Here is a 10,924-nt window from a genome sequence, read left to right as displayed (position 1 = left end):
TTTAAGCAACCCAGCCATTATATATCCCTTGCTTTATCCTTATGGTTCAGCAAGTTCTTTGAGGTTAACATAAGCAAGATAGTAAGAGTAACATTAAAATAATGCAATGTTCATAAGCAGCTACCTTAATCTCTGTCTTAGATCTAAGCCCAATGATTAATCACAATTCAAGGGGAACTAATCAGCAAGAATATCCTCAAAATAAGTTTAGCCACAGGGGAATGCAGTCTCAAGAGGAACTTGTGGCAAGTCTGACCTGTCAGCAGAGTGTGTCCTGAGAACAGTGTGCTGTTCTTGTTCTCTTGCATGCCTAGAGCTCAGAGGACTTTAACCCTTAGACAGGTGCAGAGCTTCCACAGGCCTTAAGACTTAAACTACTCTATCAAGACACTGCTTAACTGAGTCTTCTACTCAGGGTCTCACAAGGCTGTAATACAAGAGAGAACTAAGCTATGTTCTTTCTTACAGGTTTGACTGTTGGCACAATTCAATTTTTTGTTGTTGTGGACTGAGGTTCCCATTCACTTAGTTTCTTCATCATTTCCTAGATATTTCTTTGGATTTGAGTTTCTAGTTGGACATGTGGAATTAATATATAGAATGGCTTGTTCCATTACAAAATTGTTCTACTCCACCTCTAGCCATTTGCCCAAATTTTTTTATAGGAAACCTGATAAAGAAATGTTTTAGTTTAATACCTATTTTCCACTAGCTTTTATATTCCACTCCCACAGTACTTTGTGACATCCCTAGAATTTACTACTCTATTCCAGAAATCCAGTTTCCTCTCATTTCTTCACAAATTTATTATTCTTTTTCTAAAAAATATAAAAGCATCTTGCTTTGTTTATTTCTTCAGATTTCTCTCTTGTGAGGATACCTATGCCCATGTAAACTTAATAAAACTTGCAGGCTTTTTAGTTATTCAGTCTTGCGTGATTTTGGTTCCTAGATGTAGCCAAAGAACCCACAAAAAAGCCAAAAGTTTCTCTCTTAGTAGAAGGGATTTCTCCCTGTCTTACATTCCTGAAGAAAAACTGTCCCAAACCTCTTTGCAACAAAAACTCTGCTCTAAATCCTGTTCTTCCTTATTTCCCCTTGGGTTTTGTTTCCAGTATTTTGAGCAACTGACTTTACTGGTTGTTTCACTTTGAACAAGAAAATATGCTCAAGTCTTCCCATTCTGTTTAAATTCAAGTCAATATGCTCAAGTCTTCCCTTCTTCATATTTCCAATATTGCCAGATTTCTTGCCTTATAATTTATATTAACAGAGACCAGAAAAAATTAATACTTAAAAATATTCACATATTGGATAATAGAAATAAGAATAATATTCATTATTACTATTCTTGTCCTATTTCTAGTTAGAAATTTCTCTGTAAGTATAGGGGAAAGCAAAATGTCCATCTTTCTATGGGTTCATATCTAGAGAGTTTTCATTAAGACACATTTTTCAACACAACCCTGGCATTTTATTAAACAGCATAAAATAAATCAGGCCTTATGTACACTTATAGATTTTTAAAATTTTTTCTTTTTAAAGCTACATGACAGTAGAATGTAGTTTGATGTATACATACATGGAGTATAACTTACTCTAATTAGTATCCCATTCTTGTGGTTTATATGATGTGAAGTTTCACGGGTGGTGTATTCATATATGAACATAGGAAAGTTATATTTGATTTATTCTACTATCTTTTCTATTTCCATTTCTCTCCCTTACCTTCATTGCCCTCTGTCAAATCCAGTGAATTTATATTCCTCCCACTCCCCTTGTCTTGTGTTAGCATCATTCAATCTTTGGTTTGGGATGTTTGGCTTATTTCACTTAGAATGAGAGTCTCAAGATCCATCCATTTACTGGCAAAAGTCAAAAAGTCATTCTTTTTTGTGGTTGAGTAAGATATCATTGTGTATATATATACCAGTTTCTTAATCCATTCATCTGTTGAAGGGCACCTAGATTGGTTCCATAGCTTACCTATTGTAAATTAAGATGCTATAAACATTGATGTGGCTACATCACTGTAGTATGCTGATTTTAAGTCCTTTGGGAATGTGCCAAGGAGTAGGATAACTAGGTCAAATGGTCCTTCCATTCCAAGTTTTCTAAATAATCTCTGTACTACTTTCCATGGTGGTTGCACCAATTTGCAGTCCAACCAACAATGTATGACTCTACCTTTTTCCACAGATCCTCACCAACATTGTTACTTGTATTCTTGATAATTGCCATTCTAACTGGAATGAAATGGAATCTCAGTGTAGTGTTAAATTTCTTTTCTCCAATTGCTAGAAATGTTGAACGTTTTTTCATATATTTGTTCACCATTCATATTTCTTCTTCTCTGAAGTACCTGTTCAGTTCCTTTACCAATTTATTGATTGGGCTTTATTTTTGAGTTAAGTTTTTTTATTGTTTTAATTTTTTCAAACATATTTTAGTTGTAGATGGACACAATACCTTTATTTTTCATTTATTTACTTTTATGTGGTGCTGAGGATCAAACCCAGTGCCTCACACATGCTAGGCAAGTGCTCTGCCACTGAGCTACAACCCCAGCCCCGTGAGTTCTTTATATATCCTGGAGATTAATGCTCTATCTGAAGTACAGGTGGTAAAGATTTTCTCAAATTCTGTAGGCTCTCTCTTTATATTGTTTCCTTTGCTGTGAAGAAGCTTTTTCATTTGATATCATCCCATTGATTAATTATTGATTTTAATTCTTGTGCTTTAGGAGTGTGTTGAGAAAGTTGATTGGTAAGTCAACATGATAGAAAGTTGGGCCTACATTTTCTTCTAGTAGGTTCAGGGTCTCTGGTTTAATGCCTGGATCCTTAATCCACTTTGAGTTGAGTTTTGGGCAGGGTGAGAGATAGGGGTTCAATTTCATTCTGCTACATATGGATTTCAAGTTTTCCCAGCACCATTGGTTGAAGAGGCTATCTTTTCTCCAATGTATGTTTATGGTGGATTTGTCTAGTGTGAGATAACCATATTTATGTGGCTTTGCCTCTGTGTCTTTTATTCATTCCATGGGTCTTTGTGTTTGTTTTTCTGCCAATATCATGCTGTTTTGTTACTATAGTTCTGTAGTATAATTTAAGGTCTGGTATTATAATGTCTCTGTCTTCACTTTTCTCACTAAGAATTGCTTTGGCTAGTTTGTGCTTTTTATTTCTCCAAATAAATTTCATGACTGCTTTTCCTATTTCTATGAAGAACATCATTGACATTTTAATAGGAACTACTATCTGTATAGTGCTTTCATTAGTATGGCCACTTCGACAATGTTCATTCTGCCTATTGAAGAACATGGGAGATCTTTTCGTTTTCTAAGCTCTTCTTCAATGCCTTTATTTAGTGTTCTGCAATTTTCACTATAGAGATCTTTCAACTATTTTGTTAGTCTGATTCCCAAGTATTTTATTTTATTTGAGGATTTTGTGAATGGTATAGTTTTCCTAATTTCTCTTCCAGCTGATTGGTCAGTGATGTATAGGAATACAATTGATTTTGGGGTGTTAATTTTATATCCTGCTACTTTGCTATATTCTTTTATGAGTTCTATAAGATTTATGGTGGAGTTTTGGGGACCTTCAAATATAGAACCATGACCTTGGTAAATAGCGATAGTTTGAGCCCTTCTTTTTCTATTCATATCATTTAATTTCTTTGTTTGGCCTAATTGCCCTGGCTAGAGTTTCAAGAACTATATTGAATGAAGTGGTGAAAAAGGGCATCTCTGTCTTATTTTAGATTTTAGAGGGACTGCTTCCAAGTTTTCTCCATTTATAATAATGTGGGTCTTAGGTTTAACAAATATAGTTTTTGCAATGTTGAGGTATGTTCCTACTCTCCCTAGTTTTTATAATGTTTTGAACATGAATGGATGCTGTGCTTTGTCAAATGTTTTTTCTGCATGTATTGAGATAACATATGAGTCTTATCTATATAAGTCTATTGATGTGTTGAATTACCCTTGTTGATTACCATATGTTGAACCAACCTTGCATCCCTCGGATAAACCCCACTTGATCATGGTGCATTAACTTTTTAATATGTTTTTATATATTATTTTTCAGAATTTTATTAAAAATTTTGCACCTATGTTCATCAGAGATTTTGGTCTGAAGTTTTCTTTCCTTGTTGTGTCTTTGTCTGGTTTTGGTATCAGGATGATACTAACTTTATAAAATGAGTTTAAACGGGTTCCCTCTTTTCATATTCCATGGAATGATTGGAGGAGTATGGATGTTAGTTCTTCTTTGAAAGTCTGGTAGAACTAGAAACAAAAGTTAAGAAAAAACTTAAGTAGAATTTTCCCATTTTTAATGGTCAATGAAATATATTTTATACTTTTCTTTTGTAGCTCAGAAAGAAAGTTGTTTTTTAGCAGAGGTCAACTGCTTTCCCAGAAAGAAATATTTCTCCACAGCTGATGACTGACTGAAGGGAAAATCTGAAAGAACCTCCAGAGGAAGAGAACAATCATCACAGCTGCCATCTGAAATTGCCTCTCTACCCCACAGTTCCAAACACCAAGCAAGCTGGGGAGGGCTTCCTAGATCATTGGTTCTTGTTGTTCTCCCAGGGGGAAAAAAAACAATAAAAATGTACACATACACACACAACTTCACAACTTTTCTTAGGGTTATGAAAGAATATAGCTAGAATTCTTCCAAAGGAACTACAACTAGAAACAGGGAAAGAAGAAGTAGAACCCTAGGGACAGAAAATTTGCAGAGCACATTCTTTGATTATTGAAAGTTCTCTGCCTTTACTAGCTACTATTTTCTGTCCTCAGGACTGAAATCTGAATAAGGCATAGTCTCTACTTCCTGGAAACACAGTCAGTGGTTTAAGGGAAGCATACAGGATCATGAAAGTTCCAATCGATGATGTGTAGTAAATGTTTAACTCTCAGGAAAAGAAAGCTCCTGGTTTGGAATTTTGCTATTGCTGGGGATCAAACCCAGGACCTTATACATGATAGGTAAATACTCTACCACTGAGTTATATTCCCAGCCCAAAATTTCTGGCTCAATAAACAAATAAGTAAAAAATATTTCTGATTCATAGCATTTTCCATTACATAAACACATCCTCTGTGGCCAATTTTAAGTGACTGATGCCAACTAAAATTGGGAAGAAATGCATAGTAACACATCATTTTGTAATATGTCCTCTATACATAGAGAGAGACAAAAGTGGACTTTATAGCATAAATAATAGTACAATATAATACGATAATTTAGAATATTATCCAGTTTTCAGTTCTAATCGCTTTTGGTTTCCATATACTTCATTTAATTGGAAATCTACACAATTTCTTTTTTAATAAGGTAAAAAAAATCACATAATACCAAATGAACAATTTTAGATTATACAGATCATTATCATTTAGTACATTCACAATGTTATATATAAAGTACCTCCATCAAGTTTCAAACTAATTTTATTATCACAAAAGACAGCCCCATGTTCATTAAGCAATCACTCCCCTTCCAACCTTCCCTAGACCTCAGCAACCATCAGTCTTCCTTCAGTCTCTATAAATTTACTTATTTTGAATATTTCTTATAAAGGAATGACATAATATTTCATTTTTTCCTGTATGGTTCCTCTCACTTAGCATAATGCTTTCAACGTTCATCCACACTGTGGCTACATTGGAACAGCCTTTTATGGTTGACTATGTTCTATTATATGAATGTACCACATCTTGTTTATACATCAATTGATAAGCATTTGGATTTTATCCATTCTTTTGGCTACTATGAATTGTATGCTATAGACACTTGTGTAAAAGTATTTTTAACAATTATTTTCAATTTGGGGGGTATACACCTCTCAGTAGAATTTCTAGACCATATTATAATTCGATATTTATGTTTTTAAGACATTTATAGACTGTTTTATATGACATTGCACTATTCCACCTTCCTACCAAAAATGTATGAAAAGTGTCATCTTTGCATGCCCTTACCAACATTTGTTAGTCCTTTGTTATCATACCTATGCTAGTCAATATAAAATATTCAGTGTGATGTTAATTTCCATTTTCTCAATAACTAATACCATTATGCATATTTAAATGTGCTTGTTGGCCATTTGTACATTTTCTTAGGAGAAATATCAACACAATCATGCTTATTTTTAAATTGGGATGCTTGTCTTTATGGCAATGGGTTATAGAGTTCATTTTATATTCTGTGCATTAAATCTATATTGTATATATGACTGTCAAATATTTTCTTCCATCCTTTGGATTAACTTTTAATTTTCTTGATCATGTGCTTTGAAGCACAAAGGTTTTTCATTTTGATGAAGTCCTCTTTCTCTTTTGTTTTCTGTGGCCTTTGCTTTTGGTATCATTTTAAAAACCACTGCTGAATCTCAGGTGATGAAGGTTTACCCTTTTTTAAGTATTTTACCTCTTCAATTTATACCTTTGATCCATTTGGAGTTAATTTTCATATATTATGTGAGTTGGGGTTCTGACTTCATTTGTTGTATGTGGATATCTAGTTGTCTTAACATCACTTATAAAGGAGACTTTTTCCCCATTGACTTATTTTGGCATCCTTGTCAAAATACTTGGCTCTACATGTATCATTTGCTTTCTGATCTCTTCATTCCATTTCACTGATCTACATGTCTTTTCTCATGATGGTACCACACTGTTATGATACCTGTGGTTTTGTTGTGCTTTGAAATTAAGAAATATGAATCCTTTAACTATGCTCTTCATTTTCAGTATTGTTTAAGTTAGTTGAGGTCTTCTGCTATTCCACATGAATTTATCATGTTTCTAATTTTTGCAAAAAAAAATGCTATTGGGTGACATCTCTGTCTGACTTTGGTATCAAGCTAGTGTTGGCTCTATGTGTGTTATTTTTTTAGTAAAGCCATCTGGTCATATGTAATTTGTTGAGTTACATATTTTCACAATGTCCTTCTAAACTCCTTTTAATTTTATCTCTAAAAAGTTGGTAATATGTCCACAGTTTCATATCTCACTTTGGTCATCTGAGTCCCCACAATTCTTGTCTGTTTGGGTTTTTTTCATAAAGTTATATTTTAGTTGTGTTGATTTTCTCTACGGTCTTTCTATTCTCCATTCAATTCATCTCCATTCTAATCTTTATTATTTTCTTCCTTCTACATTACTTGTGTTAATTTTACTCTTCTGTTTCTATTTTTTTAAGGGATGGATATGTTTTACTGATTTGAGATCTTTTATAATTTAGAAATTTACAAGTGTTAGTTTCATTGTATCTTATTAGTTTCAGCATGTTACATTTTAATTTCCAATTATCTCAAAGTATTTTCTAATTTCTATGTAATTTATACTTTAAATTTTTCTTTTCTATTAGTGAATTATAGTTATACCTAATATTGAGGTTCATTTTGAGATAATTACACAAGCATGAAATATAATTTGCTCCATATCCATCACCAGTACTTCCCCTTTCCTTCCAATACTCCCTCCCCATTTCCCTTCCTCTATAGGTCTTTCTTATATTTATTTTTAATTTTTTAAAAATTAGTGCTTTATAGTTTTAAAGGTGAAATTCACTGTGGTATATTGATGTATATACATAGTATATTTTGGTCGATTTAATTCCATATTTCTTCACTGTGCTCTTCCCTTCTCACTCCTCCTCAGTCACAGTTCTGTGCTCCACTGATAATCCTTCTAATTTCCATGAGATTCCCCCCATTTTTCCCCTTATTTTGTCTAGCTTCTACATATGAGAGAATATATATTCAACCTTTGATATTCTGAGTCTAGCTTATTTCACTCAGCATAATGGTCTCCAGTTCCATACATTTACCAGCAAATGACATAATTTCACTCTTCTTTATGGTGAATAAAACTTCATTGTGTATATATACCACATATATGCAATGTCTTTATCCATTCGTCTACTCATGGGCACCTGGGATGGTGACATAACTTGGCTATTGTGAATTGTGCTGCTATAAACACTGCTGTGGCTATATCACCAAATTATGCTGACTTTGGGGGACACCTTATATCTAACCCATAACAGAGAGGATCACAAAGCCAGGAGCAGAAGATTGGAAACCTTTAAAACATATGACTAAATTGGGACAAATCCCATAGGTTCCCTAATCTCACTCAACCATGGTTTCTACACCAGTGAACCCACAGAGGTTGCCACAAAGAGGGATCAGATTTTCCCATCAAGAATAACTAGATGGATACAAATGAGAGTCTTGGCGTATAAACCACAAGAATTACCAGATGATCAAGGTGTTGCAAATATATCCCACTGAATTTCTTTTTCCCAAATAGACTAGATGGCAAATTGCACCATACTGTTCAGAGAAAGAAAGTACATGCTCCCTGAAGCCAAAGAAGCCTTGATAGCTGCAGGATGGTCCCTCGGTTGCTCCCTTTTACTTATAGGAACAGCTACTTTAGTCTTCCCGGAGGCAAATTTATTTATCTCCCAATTCTCTAGTGGTGTTCTCAACCAGCTCACACTTGAAGTGCCACACCTGCACAAGGTGCAGAGACTGTTCTCAGATCCCACCTGAGTTGCAAAATTTGATACCAAAACTCAGTCCTTGTCCTTGATGCAGATCCAATAATGAAGACCAAGTTTTGAGAAAAAAGAAAAAGGTTTTTAATTTGTTAGCAAAAGATAAGTGCAAGAGACGTACATCACAAAGGCAACCATTCTAACTCCCAGGGGGAAAAGAGAGGTTGAAAAAGAAGGCACACCAGGGTTGTTTTCTAAGTATTATTTTCAGTTTTTTATATCTAATAAATTATATCCCTAAAAGATCTGTTGTTCCAGTTTCAAGTACAGTTTCTTTATTATTATGGACAATGAGTGGCTGATAATTTGGTTTAGCACAAAAAGATTGTTAATCTTGCTTCCCCCACAGTTGGTTGCCGCAGTCTCTGGCTGGGCACAAATCACACAGCTTGTAGATTCAAACAGCAATTCTTTATTCCCGAACTCACACCGGCCGTCTACAAACACGTTCTGGGGGAATCCACGTTCTCTGCCCAAATCCACACTCTGCCCTAATCCACTACTCTGCCCAAATCCAATCCACATGGGCTTCTGTCTCCCAAAATATACTGTCTGACCCTAAGCACTCAAGAGGAACTCAGCAGCAGGATACGCCCTATTCTAAAGGGGGAACACCCTAATCTCCTATTATGCTAAACTGCCCTATTCTAAAGGGGGAACACCCTAAACATGGATCCTGCCCTGGTCCTTGAGCAAGGTCACCTTTCAGAAGTCCTTCCACTAGACAGCATGGGAGTAAGCTGGCAAGGAATTTGTCATACCTACTTGGCTGATGGCTCCCAGCAGTTGGTGAGGAGAGGAAGAAGAAGAACATGTTATTTTTAAAATAAGCCACTAGTGGTCAAACAATAAGATTTGTATTCAATGTATAAATTGAACCTAGTGATTTGAAATGAACCCTGCACATATTGATTGACAGTTCTAGAGGCTGGAATGTCCAAAATCGAGGCACATATATACAAACAGAGCCTTCTTGCTCTGTTAGCACAAACAGAAAGCAAAAGTACAAAAAGACAAAAGGAGTTTGAAATAATCATTTATAATGGAGTTATTCCCATCCATGAAGATGCAGGCTTCATACCAAAATCACCTCTCAAGGGTACCAATGCATAATACTACTAAATTACAAATTTCAACAAGAGTATTAGATGATATGAACATTCAAACCATAGTGGCTAATCCACTGAAGACAAGTGAAGGAAAAATCTAAAAGACAGTGTGTAGGGGGTGAAGAGAAATAAGAATAAAGAGAGTTTTAACATCAAGAGTACAAATAACAATAATTGCAAGTGAGAATGTGAAGGAAAAGAAAATTAAACTTATAGTACTTATTGGTACTACAAATTGTTATATCTACTTTAGAAAGCAGTATGAAGAGTCCTACAAAGACTAACAAAGTTACAATTACATGACTGCACTATACTACAACTTTCTATTTATCCCAAATGGCTAAAATCAGCATATTAGGTACAAGCATCCCAATGTTTATAGCAGTGGTATTCATGATAAACAAGTTATTGCATCAGGGTAGGTATCTGTCAGTAGACAAATGGGTAAAGAAAATATGACATATATATACATATACATCGTGAGTTTTACTCAGCCATAAAGAACAACAAAATTATATCATTTGCTGAAAAGTAGACGGAACTAGTGTTTATGCTAAGTGTAATAAAGAAAAACAAAGGTTGAATGTTTCTCTCACTGGAGAAAGCTAGAGAGAAAAAAAATGGAAGAAATTTTTTTAAAAATATCTCATGAAAATAGGAAGGAGAATAATAGGGTAGATAAAGGGGATCAAGAGAAAGGGAAGAGGGGATGGTATGGGGAAGTACTGGAGAGCAAAATCTATCAAAGTATGCTGCAACTGGGTATGACTATTCCACAAAGAATCCCAATTTTATATATTCTAGTAATTAAAATTATAATAACAGCAATCATAATAATAATAGAAGGGAGATTAGCAGAGTAGAGCAAGTGGATCAGTAGAGGAGTGATGGGAACAAAAAAGGTATCACAGAATGAGATTGACCAAATTATGTTATGTGCATGTTTCAATGTGGCAGAATGACTCTCGCTATTATGCATAAATATAATGTGCCAATAAAATTTTTAAATCAAGAAAGTTAACTAAAAAAGATATTTAAGATAGATGGTAGCCAGGTGCGGTGGCACACACCATAATCCCAGTGGCTCAGAAGGCTGAGGCAGGAGGCTCAAGAGTTCAAAGCCAGCCTCAGTAACAGTGAGGTTCTAAACAACTCAGTGAGACCCTGTCTCTAAATAAAATACAAAATAGGTCTGGGTTGTGGCTCAGTGGCTAAGGATCCCTGATTTCAATC

Source organism: Callospermophilus lateralis, chromosome 2 (assembly GCF_048772815.1).
Source record: "Callospermophilus lateralis isolate mCalLat2 chromosome 2, mCalLat2.hap1, whole genome shotgun sequence".
Lineage (NCBI taxonomy): Eukaryota > Metazoa > Chordata > Mammalia > Rodentia > Sciuridae > Callospermophilus > Callospermophilus lateralis.
The sequence above is the reverse complement of the archived record's forward strand: the minus strand, read 5'-3'. Positions refer to the sequence as shown.